At 46.6% G+C, this 14,490-nt stretch overlaps 1 long non-coding RNA gene and 1 pseudogene across 2 annotated transcripts; one reads left to right on the forward strand and one right to left on the reverse strand.

The window, feature by feature from the left end:
* The first annotated feature begins 4,296 nt into the window (after window positions 1-4,296).
* On the forward strand, window positions 4,297-5,545 carry LOC146428970 (uncharacterized). Its single transcript, XR_014855821.1, has 3 exons — window positions 4,297-4,413; window positions 4,541-4,671; window positions 4,857-5,545. It is a non-coding gene; the product is annotated as an uncharacterized LOC146428970 (long non-coding RNA).
* Window positions 5,546-5,670: 125 nt separating this feature from the next.
* LOC146428971 (schlafen family member 11-like) lies at window positions 5,671-14,249 on the reverse strand (annotated as a pseudogene). Its single transcript, XR_014855819.1, has 5 exons — window positions 14,114-14,249; window positions 11,553-12,658; window positions 10,396-10,524; window positions 9,199-9,945; window positions 5,671-8,194 (listed from the first exon to the last, which is right to left on the reverse strand). The product of XR_014855819.1 is annotated as a schlafen family member 11-like (transcript).
* Between the last annotated feature and the right edge of the window lie 241 nt (window positions 14,250-14,490).

Below are 14,490 nucleotides of genomic sequence, written 5' to 3' on the forward strand. Positions count from 1 at the left end.
AAATACACATTGAGAGCACGACGTCGGCTGGGCAGGGCAGGGCTGGGCTGGGCTGGGTGGGGAGGGGCAGGGCAAGGAAAAAGAGAAGAGAGAAGTAGAAGTTTCTGCCAAACAGGGACTTGCCGCCTGCTGTGCTCACAGGCCGGGGACTTCCTAAAGAACACAAACATATTTTACAATTTCACATATTTTAAAAATCTGTATACAGGCTTTATGGTCTCTTCTGCACTTCTAGTTTTAGTCTAGTTTTGTCTTACAACAAAAAAAAAAAGGGGGGGGGGCAAGAATTCAAGGGTATCTCGTGCATTTTTCACTTAAAACACATAAAACATGCAAGACACCTTGCTCCAAATAGTACTCACTTTATTACAGGACAAATCAGAACAGAGTCTTGAGGGAGGTTAAAAATACAGGAACAAAACAAAGCTAAAAATCAAAAAGCCATCAAAAATCACACTAAATGAGGTAAAACCACATCATGACATAATATTTAAGAATACAGAATTTGTTACTGTGAAATGCAACACAGAGAATTAGCTTGTCAATGAGTTACCACGTATTCATAATGGGGCCATTCAGAACCAAAGAAATAAGATGTCATTGGAAGCAATTATAAAAAAATTAGTGGATGTGAAAATGTACGTGCATAATGAAAAGTAATTAAATGTGTCAAATTCTCTCATAACCGATGAAGATAAGAAAATGTCTCTTTTTCTCATTTAAATCAGAAGCCTCTCCTTTGTCAAATAGGAAAACAGAACAGTCGCTTCCTCATATTCCACAAATAAGTGCCTCACACAATGTCAAGTCTGCCACCTTTCTAATAGTGCAGTTATCAAACCAGATCAACTTAGGACAGCCACAGCTCCAGACTCAAACATGAGACATTCTTCTCCATTCCCAGTTTCCATGATCACACCAAAGGGAAGCAGATCTACCTGGTGACTGACACAGCATCCTTTACTGAAAGCTGTTTTGCCTCAATCACAGGCAGCCCTGTCCAACACAAGATGATGCTAGTGAAACCTCCCACAAAGCAGGTTTGACCCACGTCCTTTCCTAGGGATTTTCCACCAAAAACAAGCAACAAAACCTCTGGTGCCTTCTTCCACCTCATGAGACTTATCTATGTTCCCCACTCCAAGGTGCAGCAGCCCCAGGTGTGACCAGTGACAAGGAAGAGGGGGAAGCTCCTGCTGTCAGCGAAACTGCGGGAAAAACAAAAACCCTCCAACAACATGTTTAATGTTAGAGAGTCAAGGCATTACTTTATTATCTGGCAAGGATGTACCACAGAAATCATCTGATCCATACACAGCCTGGCTGTGCAGAGAGAATAATTTCATGATACATGGATTTACTAGATTTTTCAGATATTTTATACAGTCAAAATACACAGAAATGTATTGGATCAGTGTATTTGTATTGGATCAGGAAATGTATTTGGTTCATTGGTCCAGAGTTGAGCAAACCCCCAATATTCAGTTTCCCACTGGATCCGAATCTCCTTGGCTCTGATGTTAATTAGATTTTTCATTCTTCAATTTTCCTATCAGTCCTTTTCTGACCAGATGTCTTCACCAATGCTGCAGGTGGTCTGGGGTAGATGTTTGTAGATAGCCACTGCTGTCTGCTGATAGCCCTTTATTTTTTTGGTTATCCCCCGTCTGCTGATACGTTGAGTTTATCAGACCTCACCTGGTAGAACAATGCCCTGGAAAGAGCCTTAAAATTACCTTTCCTGGGGTAAGACAAACAAAACCTTTTGACTAAAGTTATACAAAATTTTTAAACTGGTGTATTTCCCCACACTGCCAGAGGCTGCTTTCAGAGGGATACCCGCACAGGGAGCTGCTAGTCGAGAGAGCCAGCGGGGACATCCCGAGTGTCCCTCCGGGAACGATGGTTGGAACATCCAGCAGGGGTTGGGGAGCAGCCGGATGCACCTGGGCACGGAGCATCGCTCCAAGGAAATGCCGAGGGAAAAACTCTCCTATTAAAGAGCAGCAGGTAGTGTCCCGGGGGAAACTTTCAACTCTCCCCTTTCATCTTGTCAGTCCCTCCCCAGAGCCCCCAGTTCCTCCACAGTGCCCCCAGAAAAGAGAGGCGTTATTAGGAGAAAAGGGGTTTCTACTGGGGGGAAATCTTCCTTTGCCGTAATTGTCTGTGTGCACATTGAGGGGGAATCCCCTTCCCCTGTGATTTTAATGGTATCAATTGAAGGAAGCCCTGACTTTTCCATGCTGTTAGGGGTATGTCTTGGTTTGAAAGACAGGTGTCTGCCGAGAGAGGTTGAACCTTCTCCTAGAGCAGAGGATGTGATTTTTTTTTTCTCTTCCCTCTGAATTATTTAATTTTGTAAATCAAGGGCTTTCAGGCAAAGGTATGGGAAAAAGGAGTATCAGTTCTTTACTAGTATCTATAAACAAACAATAACAATAATAGCAAACCACAACTAGAACCAGAAAACCAAACAGCAGATAATGTGAGCTGCTGAACTTTCTCCCGTGTGGTGCAATCACGGTTGCAAGCAGCAGGGGCGCTGTTGAGCTCCCGGCCGGGCAGGGCAGGTGCGATGACTCCCGAGCGGCTGCAGGTGGCGCTGTGGCGCAGGGTCAGGTCACCGTCCGGCAACTGCAATGGCGGACGGGCTGAGGAACACGCAGCGCAGCAGGAACAGCTCAGGGCAGCGAGGGAACAGGGCAGCAGGAGCGGGCGCTCTCTCTCTCTCTCCGGCCAGCGAGAATTTCTGCAGTTACAGCAGACGCCGCGGTCTCGTGCGGCAGAGGGCGGGGGCAGGCAGCAGAGGCAGCCGGACTCTCTCCCGGCAGCAGCCACGAGGGAATGCAGCCCGGGGCGGGGGGGGGAAACGTGCCCCTCCCCGTGAGGAGAAAAGTTGAATCAAAGCTCACCCAGCCAGGAGAGAAGAGAAGCAGGGCACCGTTGGATTTCCTCTGGTAGCAGCTGGAAAGCCAAGAGCCAGCAGCCTCTACCCTCAGCATCCGAACCACGAGAGTCAGTTCCCAGGACCGGCTCTCCCCCACCTTGCCCTGCCCAAACCTAGCCTTTGTCTTTTTACAAAAGGCTTGATCGCTCTGAACATCGGGCCATTTGTTGCGTAGCAACAGGAATGGGAAGAAATTCTCAACCCCCGACAGGGTATTAAGCACTCACCCCCTCGAACCCCGAAAATCTCTATTAAAACCCTTCCCAGCAGCCCCTTTGTGCCCCTAATCTGCATAACCCCGCTCCTCGTTCTCCTTCTCTTCCACTCTGCACCGCCCGCCCTGAAAAGAGGGGACGGGGGGACAAGTGCTGTGGCCATGGTGGGGCAGAGCTGAGGTTTGAACAAACTGAGCTGACAGGGAATCCCCTTTTCCCATTATTTTCAAGTTTAAGGGGATGGGGAAAACCTTTACAATGCTATTTTATGGGTCTGAAATAAGGGTAACTCCCCCATTTTCATCATCCTAAGGTTTAAATTAAGGGGGAAGCCCACTCAGCCCTCCTTTTTAAGGGCTTGAATTGAGGGAAAATCCCCCTTTTCCTGTCACTCGAGAGACTTAAACTGAGTGAAACCCCTCTTTTTCCAATATTTTAGGGGATTAAATTAAAGGGGAGAAGCCCTTAATGTGCCATTGTTTCAGTTTAGGTGGAGGTAAACACTTTCCCTGTTCCCTCATTTCAAGGAGTTCAGTTGAAGGAAGCTCCCCTTTCTCAGCATTTTAAGGGTTTAAATCCTCTTTTCAGGGCACTTCTACCCATACCCTGGTACCAAATGTCTCGTACAGGAGTGAGCCTTGCACATACATCACCCTAATGCCACACTTTTATTTATAATGTATATAGCCCTAATTAGAGATCCCAGTGAGAGTCACATGAGTCCAAATGAGTCACCCACTCATATAATTACTAATCTTCACCCCTCTACTTAATCACATGTGGAGTACTACTTAGTAATCTCCATGGAATAATTATACAAGTTAACAACAAATTTTCCAACTCATCTAGCTATGCTACCAAAACACAGAGTTTTATTTCTGCCCTTTTGCTCAAAGTAGTTATATGAAAAAAGAAGGTGCAATCATTTTCTCAAAGTTTTCTTCTCTGTCAAACCCTTTACTCACCTTAAATTTAAGTCAGAGGTGCCAAACAGCTGTACCTCCTCTGAGGGCTTTTACACCAGGTGGTATTTGCTTCCACCCTTTTCTCAGGCATGGTGGGGACGAGAGGCAGGCCCAGCCAGGGGTATATTAACCCCAGCCTCTGCCAAAGCAGTTTATTCTCTCTCTTTGGGATTCACTAGGGTGAGACCTGTCCTCTCATTTCAATGAGGGGGATCTTTCAGCTCATCTCAGCTTTTTTTTGGCAGGTACTTCTGGCATCTAAAGCAAGAGAGGCTTTGAAGACATAGTGAGGAATATAGTTTTGGATGCAAGGAGTGTTTAAGTTTATGGTTTTGAGTTGTATGTTCAGGGGTGGTAAGATGCTTTTGTAAGTAATTTAACAAATGTTGTGACTTTTTTTGTATTTTTTTCAGGAGCATTGCAACTTCCTGAAATTCTAGATTCTGTCATGTATGATAGTTCAAATTTTTCAGCAGATTGATCATGTCACAAAAGGGACCTGCCTCATGTCAAAGACCACATCCAAAATTGAGGCTTCCAGTAGGTAAGGCGAGGATTGTGACAGGGAGAGGGAGCGTGAGCAGGGTGCCAGGTTAGGAATTACAGGGAGGCAGCGCAGGGAAGACTATGAGTCAGATGAGTATTGATTGCAGCACAGAACTAGATGCTACCAGAGTTGTTGTATTAGTGATGAAACTATAAGCATCCTTCGTGTTTTGTGTTTTACAGGTGATCTGCAGCATTCAAACCTCTTGTCCAATATCACAGAGACCCTTGTGGAAAGAGGTTATGGTCAAGCAGTCTTTGCTGGTAAGGCGTTGTATCTGGGTGAGAAAGAAGCAAACAGCTCTCTGCAGCCTGGGAAGGCTGCGAACAGAAGGGCTACTTGAAGAATGCCTTCTCTTGAGATGCTTCCTTCTGGCGCAGCTCCAGCTGCTTGAGTTCTCCAAGCCTGAAGCTGTGGGAAGGTGCTTTTCTCTTTTTCTTGTTCCTACTCTCTCTGCACCAACTTGGTGTTGTCTGCAAGTTTACTGAGGATGCACTCAATCCCTTCATCCAGTTTATCAGTAAAGGCATTAAAACACTGAGCCATGGGGGACACCACTAGTGACCAGACACCAAATGAGTGCAGAGACATTCTCCACCACTCAGGGCCTGGCCATCCAGCCTCTCCTCAACCCAGTGAAGATGCACCCGTCTGAGCTATGAGCTGATGGCTTTTCCAGGTGTATGCTGTGGGAGACAGGGTCAAAGACTTTCCTGAGGTCCAGGTAGACACATCAACAGCCTTTCCCTCATCTGCTGGGCAGGTCAGCTGGTCATAAAAGATCAGGCTGGTCAGGCAGGATCTGCCTTTCTTAAACCTGTGCTGGCTGGGTCTGATCCCTTTGTTGTTCTGCATGTGTCTCCTCATCAAACTACTGCCTGCACTGGAAATCTCTTCCCACTTCCTTGGAAATTCCTATTATTCCAGGAACACTGGCCTTTGCTGTGATCTCCATTTTCAGATCAGGATTGCTGGCAGCCACAAACACAAGAGATCTCAAAGATCAGTAAAAAACCTTTATTATAGAAAAGCAGAAAGATAAGAAAATTGTACAGAAGTCTCTGTAAAATAGTGTTCTGGTTAGTTTTTTACCCTGAGCAAATATGACATTACCATGTCACTATTAACCCAGCTTTATGAAATTTAATATCAGAGTAAGCAATTAAAGATACAATGTTACAGACATTGGCAAAGCTCCACCAATAGTTGGCAGCCCAGACAGAAGGAAAAGACGTAATTAGGTGGTAGATTCTCAACAGGGTTTTTACAATTGGAGTTTGAAGAGCCACATTGCTGATGTCACATTTGACATGGCAGTAAGAATTGGGCTGTCAACATAAACACTCTATTGCAACAGCTGGGGGACTTGAATGCTTCAAGAGTCCCATTTTAATAAGGAAATGCTGGGAACCCACTGCAGTTTCTGGTTGTGACATTATATTTCCCTGAGGCTGCTCTATGGTATCACTGGATGAGTGAAACATTCCAGTATGCAGAGGAATCCTTGTCTGAATACAGACCTCTTAAAAATACCTTTTCCACTGTTGTGGTTTGACCCTGAGTAAATGCCAGGCACTTCTGCTCTCTCCTGCTGCTGATGTGTAGGAGAGGGGAAAGAAAAAAACTGTAAAAACACACACTAATCTCATGAGGTAAGTGAGATAGGGCACTGGTAGGAGGACACAAGGAAGAAAGGGCAGACTGGCTCTAAACTTAAAGTTGCAAAGTGATTGAATTACCTAACCGAGTTGGAGGATACTATTTCCACCTCCTCCTCTTCTAACTACAAAGAAGTGTGTGCCTACCAGGTTTTGATTTTTTTCTTAAATATGTTTTCACGGAGTTGTAACTAGCACCTTTAATTGGCTCACACTTGGCCAGCAACAAGTCTATCACCTTCAGAGCTATCAGAGATTGGCTCTGCTGGACTTGATGAAAAACTTGCAGAACTTTCACTCAGGACACACAAGAACCATTTTTGTGCTACTCTCCACCCGTCAGACACTTCCTCAGGCCTACTACAACAGCTTTTGAAGAGTTTAAATTTCTCTTAGATGTTAAAGAGACCTTTCTGATGTTTTGGGCCAATCAAAACCACTGTAATAAATGCAGCTGTGATTCGTGTCAGAAGTGCAGTGTTTTAAATGTGGGTGCACTGAGTGCAGTTTAGCCCTAGAAACAATTGGCAAAGAGAGCTGCCAAGAGGAGTGGGGTTGCCCTTATAAAGAATAAAACTGGGACTCAGAGACAGGATTTTCTTTATAAAGCACAGACATTTCCTTGGTACGTTCCTCTGTGGTTGAGTTATAAAAGTTGTGTTGTAACTGCTTTCTGGCCCATTTGAGCCCTGCCCCCTTCCCTTTCCTAGTTTTGCCTCACCTTGCAGTCCTTAGAACTGCCTCCCTCCCCTTCCTGGCTTTCCTTTGCCTTGTAGCCTTTGAGACCCCTAGTAACAGCAAGACTCAAGCACAGGAGATATCCCTGCATTGGCTGACAAACCTCAGCAACAGCAGAATGCAAGTGCAGAAGGAAACTGAGTTCAGTATAAAAGGAGAGGCAAGAAAGAGCCGGGCGTGTGTCGCTGGCTGAGCGAAGACTCCCAGGCACACCCAGCGCTGCTTTGTGTATTTTCCTCCCAGCCATTATAATTAAAATTCCAAATTTTATGCTTAAAATTAATGAAATAAAAGTTACCAAAGTTTTACATTTTAATTGGGTCAGTTTTCATTTTTATCGCCACTTACTGTTATACAGCAAATGGAGTTTGGTGTTGGCTCTGGACACTGCACAGAGCAAAAGACTGGGATGTATGCCAAAGTCTAAACCATAAAGGTGGATGACAAACACAATCCTCCTTTCTAGGCCTGAGAAGCGTCGGATGCTGTCAAGAACAATGATGTCTTTTGAAACATTCTCTGCTGGCCCCACAACCTTCCTCACCAGGCTCCTTGTTAATTGAATTTCTAGCTCAGGTTGCAGCATCATTTTGAACATCCAGGCATTATCACATTTGTTGTACAGGACTGCAATATCTCCGAAGCGATAACCTTGCTTAATGTAGCTCTTGCACTGCTCGATCACATACTTTTTCATTTCACCTACGTCCTTATAGTCCTTTTTGACATAGTCACCTGACAAAGAATGGGCACATTCTGCCTGTCTCAACAACATTTCCAGCACTTCAGTGAGTGCACCAGCTTTACGTTTTTTCAGGATTTGTGACATTAGATCAAACATGGCATCACATATTTGCGTGCCATTACGCACCACTTTGGTCATCCATTCCTGAGGGTAGAGGTTTGAAAAGTCAAGACTACAGTCCTCTGAGTAGGTGGCCTGGAAGAAATCCAGGAAGACCCAGAAAACACCACCTCTTTCGTTGAATATGGACTGGGCACGTTGGTACCAGTCTCCTTGATCACGACGAAAATTCTGAGCTTCATCAATCACAATGTGTTTCACATGTGGGAAGTCCTTCTTCATGAAGGTAACACGTGTCACAGCCTGGCAGTTCTGATTTCTATGAAAAAGGAAACAGAAACCCAAACAAGGTCAATCAACAGCAGATATGACCAGTTGTTACTGACTGCTTCCATCTCTCCAGCGTTCTTACTTGGAGGGCTCGCCCTGCCAAACAACAGATTGCCCTTCTCAGCTGGAGCATGCTGTGTTGTTTTCCCCATGGAAATATTTATTCCAAGGGATTGGCTGTGCATAGGCATTGCTGCACAGCCCCTATCACCTGTGGATCTCGACCTGGAGGAGCCTCAGGCCCACCTTTCTACATGGCCCCCATGTCAAGGCTCCCTGGGGGTCCCTCTGCCCTGCTCTCCCGTGGTGCCTGGGCTCCTGCAGGAAAGATGGGTTCCCTTTTCTGCCAGGGTGAGCTGGGACTGGCAGCACTTCTGCTGCCTGCTGGGGCCAGGAGCTGCTGCTGGGGCCAGGACCTGCTGCTGGGCACTGACAAGGCTGCAATTCCCTGATGCCACATGCCTTGTCCACCTTGGTGGCCTGCTGACCTCCCCATGCTGCCACAAGTGGAAATGCAGCAAGAACAGGGCTGGGGAACTGCTCTGCCTCAAATGTTCTCCCAAAAGAAGCCTCTGTTCTCCATGTTTACATGGCCCAGGACCAAGAGCAGTTCCTGGCACAGCTGCACAGAGCCTGCAGCAGACCCTCCACAGAATGTGCTGGGGCAGCAGCAGGGAACAGCAGATGGGCACTTTTGGGGTCAGCACCAGCTCTAACAGACCATTACACTGAGGTCACTGGCTTTGGAAGGTCTAGCACAGTCCTGCAGTCCCCAAATGTGGGATGCTCTCTGCAATCACTGAGTGCTGGATCTGGGCCACAGCTCAGCTCAATCCCACTTTGACTATAAACTCCTTTCTTGAGATGAAGGTTGTGTGTTTGTGCCAGGCAAAGTTAAAACTTAGGCAAAGAGAGGGAAAATCACAAGGGCTTGTGCTGTAGACATAGAAGGTGCAATGACAGAAAAAAGAGGAAAGACACATGACTGCTTACCCCACAAATTTCCTCAAGGGTTGATTTTCACAAACGTAAAGTATCTCCTCTGCAGAACAGCGAAAAGTGTTCTTTATTCTCTCAATAAGCTTCAAAGCCACGATTGTTTTCCCAGTTCCAGAAGACCAAGGACAAACAGCTTCCTGACTTTGTGCAGGTTGCTGGAGATCAGCTCATATTGTCTGAGAGTGAGAAGGTTGAAAATCTCACAGCCAAGACTGTCGCTCAAGTAGGACTTAAAGCTCAGTACAACAATCACAAGTGCTTGCAGGAAGGCAGGGATATCCCTGGAAGTGAGGATGTAATTCTTTGGGTACAAGCTGATGGAATCAGACTGGGCTTCTTGCCAGGGAGCATCATTCTCTGCAACTCCCATCTGGTCATTTGTGCCATTCAGCTGCAGGATTTGGGGAATCACACACACTCTTGAAGTATATCCCCCGTCATTGACCAATTTTTGCTTTAAAGCACGAGCAGTTTCTTTCCAGTTTCCAGACATGACACAAGAGGCATCTTTGACTACAGTGAACAACACTGGATACTGATTGTCAGCTACTAATAGAGCATCACACACAACATCCTGGTTTTTCTGCAGTCCAATGTCAACTGCCCAGCTCCTGGAAAGTATCAGTACCCCCCTGGTAAGTCCATGGAGTTGTCTTCTCAATAAATCCTCTAATCCCGGATACTCTGAGAACAGATTGGTGCAGATGGTTTCTGGCTTCCATTTGATTTCATTAGAACTCACTAGGAAAAAAAAAAAAAAAAAGAAAAAGAAAAATTAGAAGAGCAAAACACAGCAAATACTTTACTCAACACACCAGTTACTAGGGGAAGATGCTATACCACGAGGTCATCAAAGTGATTCACTACTTTGATTTCAATTATGCTCAAAATAATTTATTCTCTCTTTTTCCTCCCTGAGAAGACTTTTGAGCATAACAGAGGTCAGACAGTACTCAAAGCCTTGGAACATCAGATATATTCTCAGGAATTGTGTGCATGAGGGATTATACTTAGTGGGGGAAAAAAAAAAGGAGATGACATCAAAAGAGCTGAAAAATCAGGGAAATCAACATTCTCAGACACCCTAACAACGCTTTGCATAAAATCTGGAACTTATATAATACTGTATTCCTGGAAGTCCTGTCAAATGCAAGCTTAAATGAAGAAAGAAGTCCAGAAGAAATATCTTACCTGGGTAGAGACATCCTTGCAGTTCAGCCACACACTGGAGATCAGCTTTACCATAAACTGGCTTGCTCAGAGGAGGGCCATTTGCCAAACTGAGCTGAATCCTAAAATCGTCAGCCAGACAGGATAGATCTTGGGGGAGAAGAAATTTATATTATACCCAACAAAATCCTTCCTCATGAACTGGTAACCCAACACTAAAGAGTAACTAAAATGATTAATTTAAAACCTCCCTTTGTAATCCTTCCCATGAAAATCCTGCCTAAATAGTTCAGAATGCCAGGACTCCAGTGGTGAAGCCCTGGCCCAGGGAGTCCAGAGAAGCTGTGGCTGTCCCAGCCCTGGAAGTGTCCAAGGCCAGGTTGGATGGGGCTTGGAGCAACCTCATCTAGTGGAAGGTGTCCCTGCCCATGGCAGGCAGGTGGGACAGGATGATCTCTAAGGTCCCTTCCAACCCAAACCATTCCATGATTCTATGACCTGTATTTGCTGTAGAAGACAAAGGGCTCTCTCTAAAAGGTGGCTTAGCAGGTCAAAGCCAAGATCTAGATTCCCATGTGGGATGAGCCTGGGACTCAAGCTTTGGAAGGGGAGGGATTTCACAATGAAGTGGGGCAAAGTGCCTTCAAACAAGCCTTACACCCTGCTCCTTAAAAACAGCCCTTAACAACCACAGAGCTGCACTGAGCACCTGTGCAAGGTGCTCCCCATGGGAAGCAGCAAAAGGAAGGACTTCTTTTGTTTTAAGAATAGCCCCTTTTGGACACCTCAAGGGCCAGACTGCCAACAGGACATCACTCTCTCCTAAACATCACAGTACACAAAGTCAACTTCAAGTGTTTACTGCAGTTCTCACTAAGAGTAAGGGTAGCTTCTGGGTGATCTTGAATCTTCCCACTTCATTTAGGGATATGGGATGCCTAGGAAGGCCTATTCCATTTGGAAGTGCCTCAAGAAGTCCTGCTGAGCAGGCTCAGAGAGCAGGGTGCCACTGCAGGCCAGTGACTGCACTGTCACCCTAGTGCCCATGGCTGGGCATGGGCCAAAGGCCCTTTCTAGGTTTGGTGACAACACTCATCAAAACAAGTTGGTCTTTCCTCCTTCACGTTTACAGCCCCAGGCAGAAATGAAGTTGGCACTAATAGAAATGCAGATTTTACCTGGGTCTGCAGCTGTCATGAGCTCCATCCATTTCCTGACACTCAGTCTTTCAATTTTGTCACCCATCACCATCCAGGATTCAGGGTCACCATCGAACACAGGGCAGCAGGAAGGTTCAATGTGCACGGCACAGACATAGCCATGAGAACAGCCTGCTTGGTCATAAACACCCAGGATGTGTGTCTGGAATTGCACACCAGTCTTAAAGCCACAGAAGTGATAGACAGATGTTGAGCGAACAGCATCAGCCACTGTTTGTTTTAAGGCTTCTTTCTCCACATCACTGTGGCTTCCGGTGACTTTGCCATCGTCATCCACACCAAAAAATAAATATCCACCCTCAGTATTTGCAAAGGCAGATACATATTTAGGAAGGTTTTTTCTAACGTATTCCAAGATACACTTGGTACTGTATTCCTTAAATTCAATATGTGTTGTCTCTGTGAAATGCAGGTGTTCCCCAAGCAGCACTTTGTCCCTCTCTATAAACCTGGCCGCGGCAATCTGGATGTCGTGCTCCTCGATGTTCAGAGGAGTCTCCTCTGCTCCCTCACCCAAAGTTAACCGAGCTCTCTTGGTGCTCAGCCCATTCTCATTGAGCCACTTGGCATCTTTTTTCTTCCTCAGGAATTCAGGCACATCTCTTGAAGTCACAGGGTAAACTGAAGTGTCAGACCTCCAAAACAAACCAGTGCTCAAGCTGCAGAGATGTGGCTTTGTGGCTGCACTTCCCTGCTCTGTGCCTCCACAGCTCCATGTTTTAACAAAAAGCAGCAGGTTACTCCCCTTCTGCATCCACGTGAAGTATTCAGAAGTGTTGCTGCCGCCGACACAATCTCTGAGGCTCCTCTCTATGTCCTCACCAATGCCATGCTCCTGGAAGCTGTAATTTCTGTCCTCACTCTCCATCTTCACTATTCCTCCTCCTGAATTCAGCAATGCACACATTGCTATGGAAAGGACATTTCGTTCCGTTCTCTGGTTGCAAGAACTCTTCTTTCTGAAAATCTTTCCTAAATGTATTTTCCCAATATCTACCACCACGTCGGCATAGTTCGTGTTCAAGTCAATCAGCAGCCGCCCTTCCTGGTTGGCCATCCTGATCCTGAAGAGGTATGTTATTAAAAACACTTCATAAATTATCACAGAATCATCAGGTTTGGGAAAGCTCTCTGACACCACTGAATCCAACCATTCCCTCAGCACTGCCAAGGCCACCCCTAACCCATGTTGCAAATTGTGACATCTACACATCTCTTAAACCCCTCCAGGGATGGTGTCTCTACCACTACCATGGGCAGCCTCTCTTTCTGTGACAAATTTTCCCCAATATCCAACCTGAACCTCCCCTGGTGCATCTTGAGGTCGTTTTCTCTTGTCCTGTCCCTTGTTCCCTTGGGGAAGAGCCTGACCCCCACCTGACTGCACCCTCCTGTCAGGGAGCTGTAGAGAATGAGAAAGTGCCCCCAGAGCCTCCTTTTCTCCAGGCTGAGCCTCTGGCTCCCTCAGCCACTCCTCATCAGACTTGTACTGAGGCACGGATTGAGTCCACAACTCAGTTATGAAGTAGGTATGTGTTTATTCCAGCTGGGGTGCATGGGGGGTACCCCTCCAGAGACCTGCACACCTCAGCAGCACTTCACTAGGTTTATATTAGGTTACAGTTTACATATGCATAAAGTTACACAAAGTGCCTATATATATTCATTACCTATTCCCGCTTCGTATTATGATGAGTTCAAAGTTCATTTACATATGCTCGTGCAAGCGCAGTGTCACAGAATAATTGTGGGCAAGGGTCCTGAATGATTAATGAGGGTGAAGTCAGTAGTCTTCATCAGGATGAACTCTTCACCCTGTTCCCTTGCGCATGCTCCCTTGGTTCTTGGTCCAAGTCCAAGCCTTAGAACTGAATTGTACCAGTTCTGGGGTCCGAGAGCAGGATGTTCAGTCACACTCCGTGACTCACACTCAGTTTTTCTCAATTATTTGGCTCTCTTCTATCCTCCCCGATAATAGGTAGGCACAAATTCATTAAGTGAATAATAAATTGTCTTCAGCAAGCAAATCTTAGTAAATCATTATCCAATCTCTGGCCTTCTAAATCAGTTCAAAAATTATAATTATTATCCAGCTTCTAGTTCTCTTAAATTAATAAATTCTAGCTCCCCCTAAATCAGTACACTCTGCTGCCCTTCGCTGGACACACAAAGAAGGGCACACACACGGCAGCCGGGCCAAGAAAACCCAGAGAAAAGGGGAAACATTGGGAAATGAATGTGAAAATAATTGCAAGAGCAAGCAGGTCCGAGCGCGCTGGTGCAAAGTCCGGGGGTTAATGACGGGAATTGTCGGGGCTCTTTGACACTGCCCTGAAGCCACCTCCAAAGCGCATCCCCTCTCCCCACAGCCGATTCCTCCCAGCCCCGAGCCCCGCGGGCGAGGAGCCCCGCGAGCAGAGCCCCCCGGGCGGCTGCGGAGCGGAGCGGAGCGGGCAGAGCCCGGGCAAGTGCCGCTGCCCAGGGCGGAGGGGCTGCCTCAGGCTCCGTCGCTGACCCACCTTCCCAGGGGATACGAACTCCGGTCCGGCTCCGCGGGCTCGACTAGTGCGACCGTCACACTTCCTTCTCGTCGAGCTCGAAACTTCAAGAAAGAACTTCCCGCCCCTTCCTCTCGCCCCCCCCGCCCGTTCCTGTCCCTCCCACAGCCGCTGCACTTGTATTCCAAATAGTTTATTCAGCACTAGAATAACTTCCCTCTTCAACGCCTTCGCCAGGCTCGATCGGCGGGACGCACAGTGACTGGAGGGGCAGCAGAGCCCCGGGGCTCCGCAGTGCACAGCCACCAAACCTTCATGTGAACCCGCACATCCCTCCGTGTGAGAGTGATAAATGGGTGAATGGCAAATGTTGGCTTTCGCATATATGAATTTAACAT

Source organism: Lichenostomus cassidix, chromosome 19 (genome assembly GCF_008360975.1).
Source record: "Lichenostomus cassidix isolate B80296 chromosome 19, HeHo_3.0, whole genome shotgun sequence".
In the NCBI taxonomy this organism is placed as follows: domain Eukaryota; kingdom Metazoa; phylum Chordata; class Aves; order Passeriformes; family Meliphagidae; genus Lichenostomus; species Lichenostomus cassidix.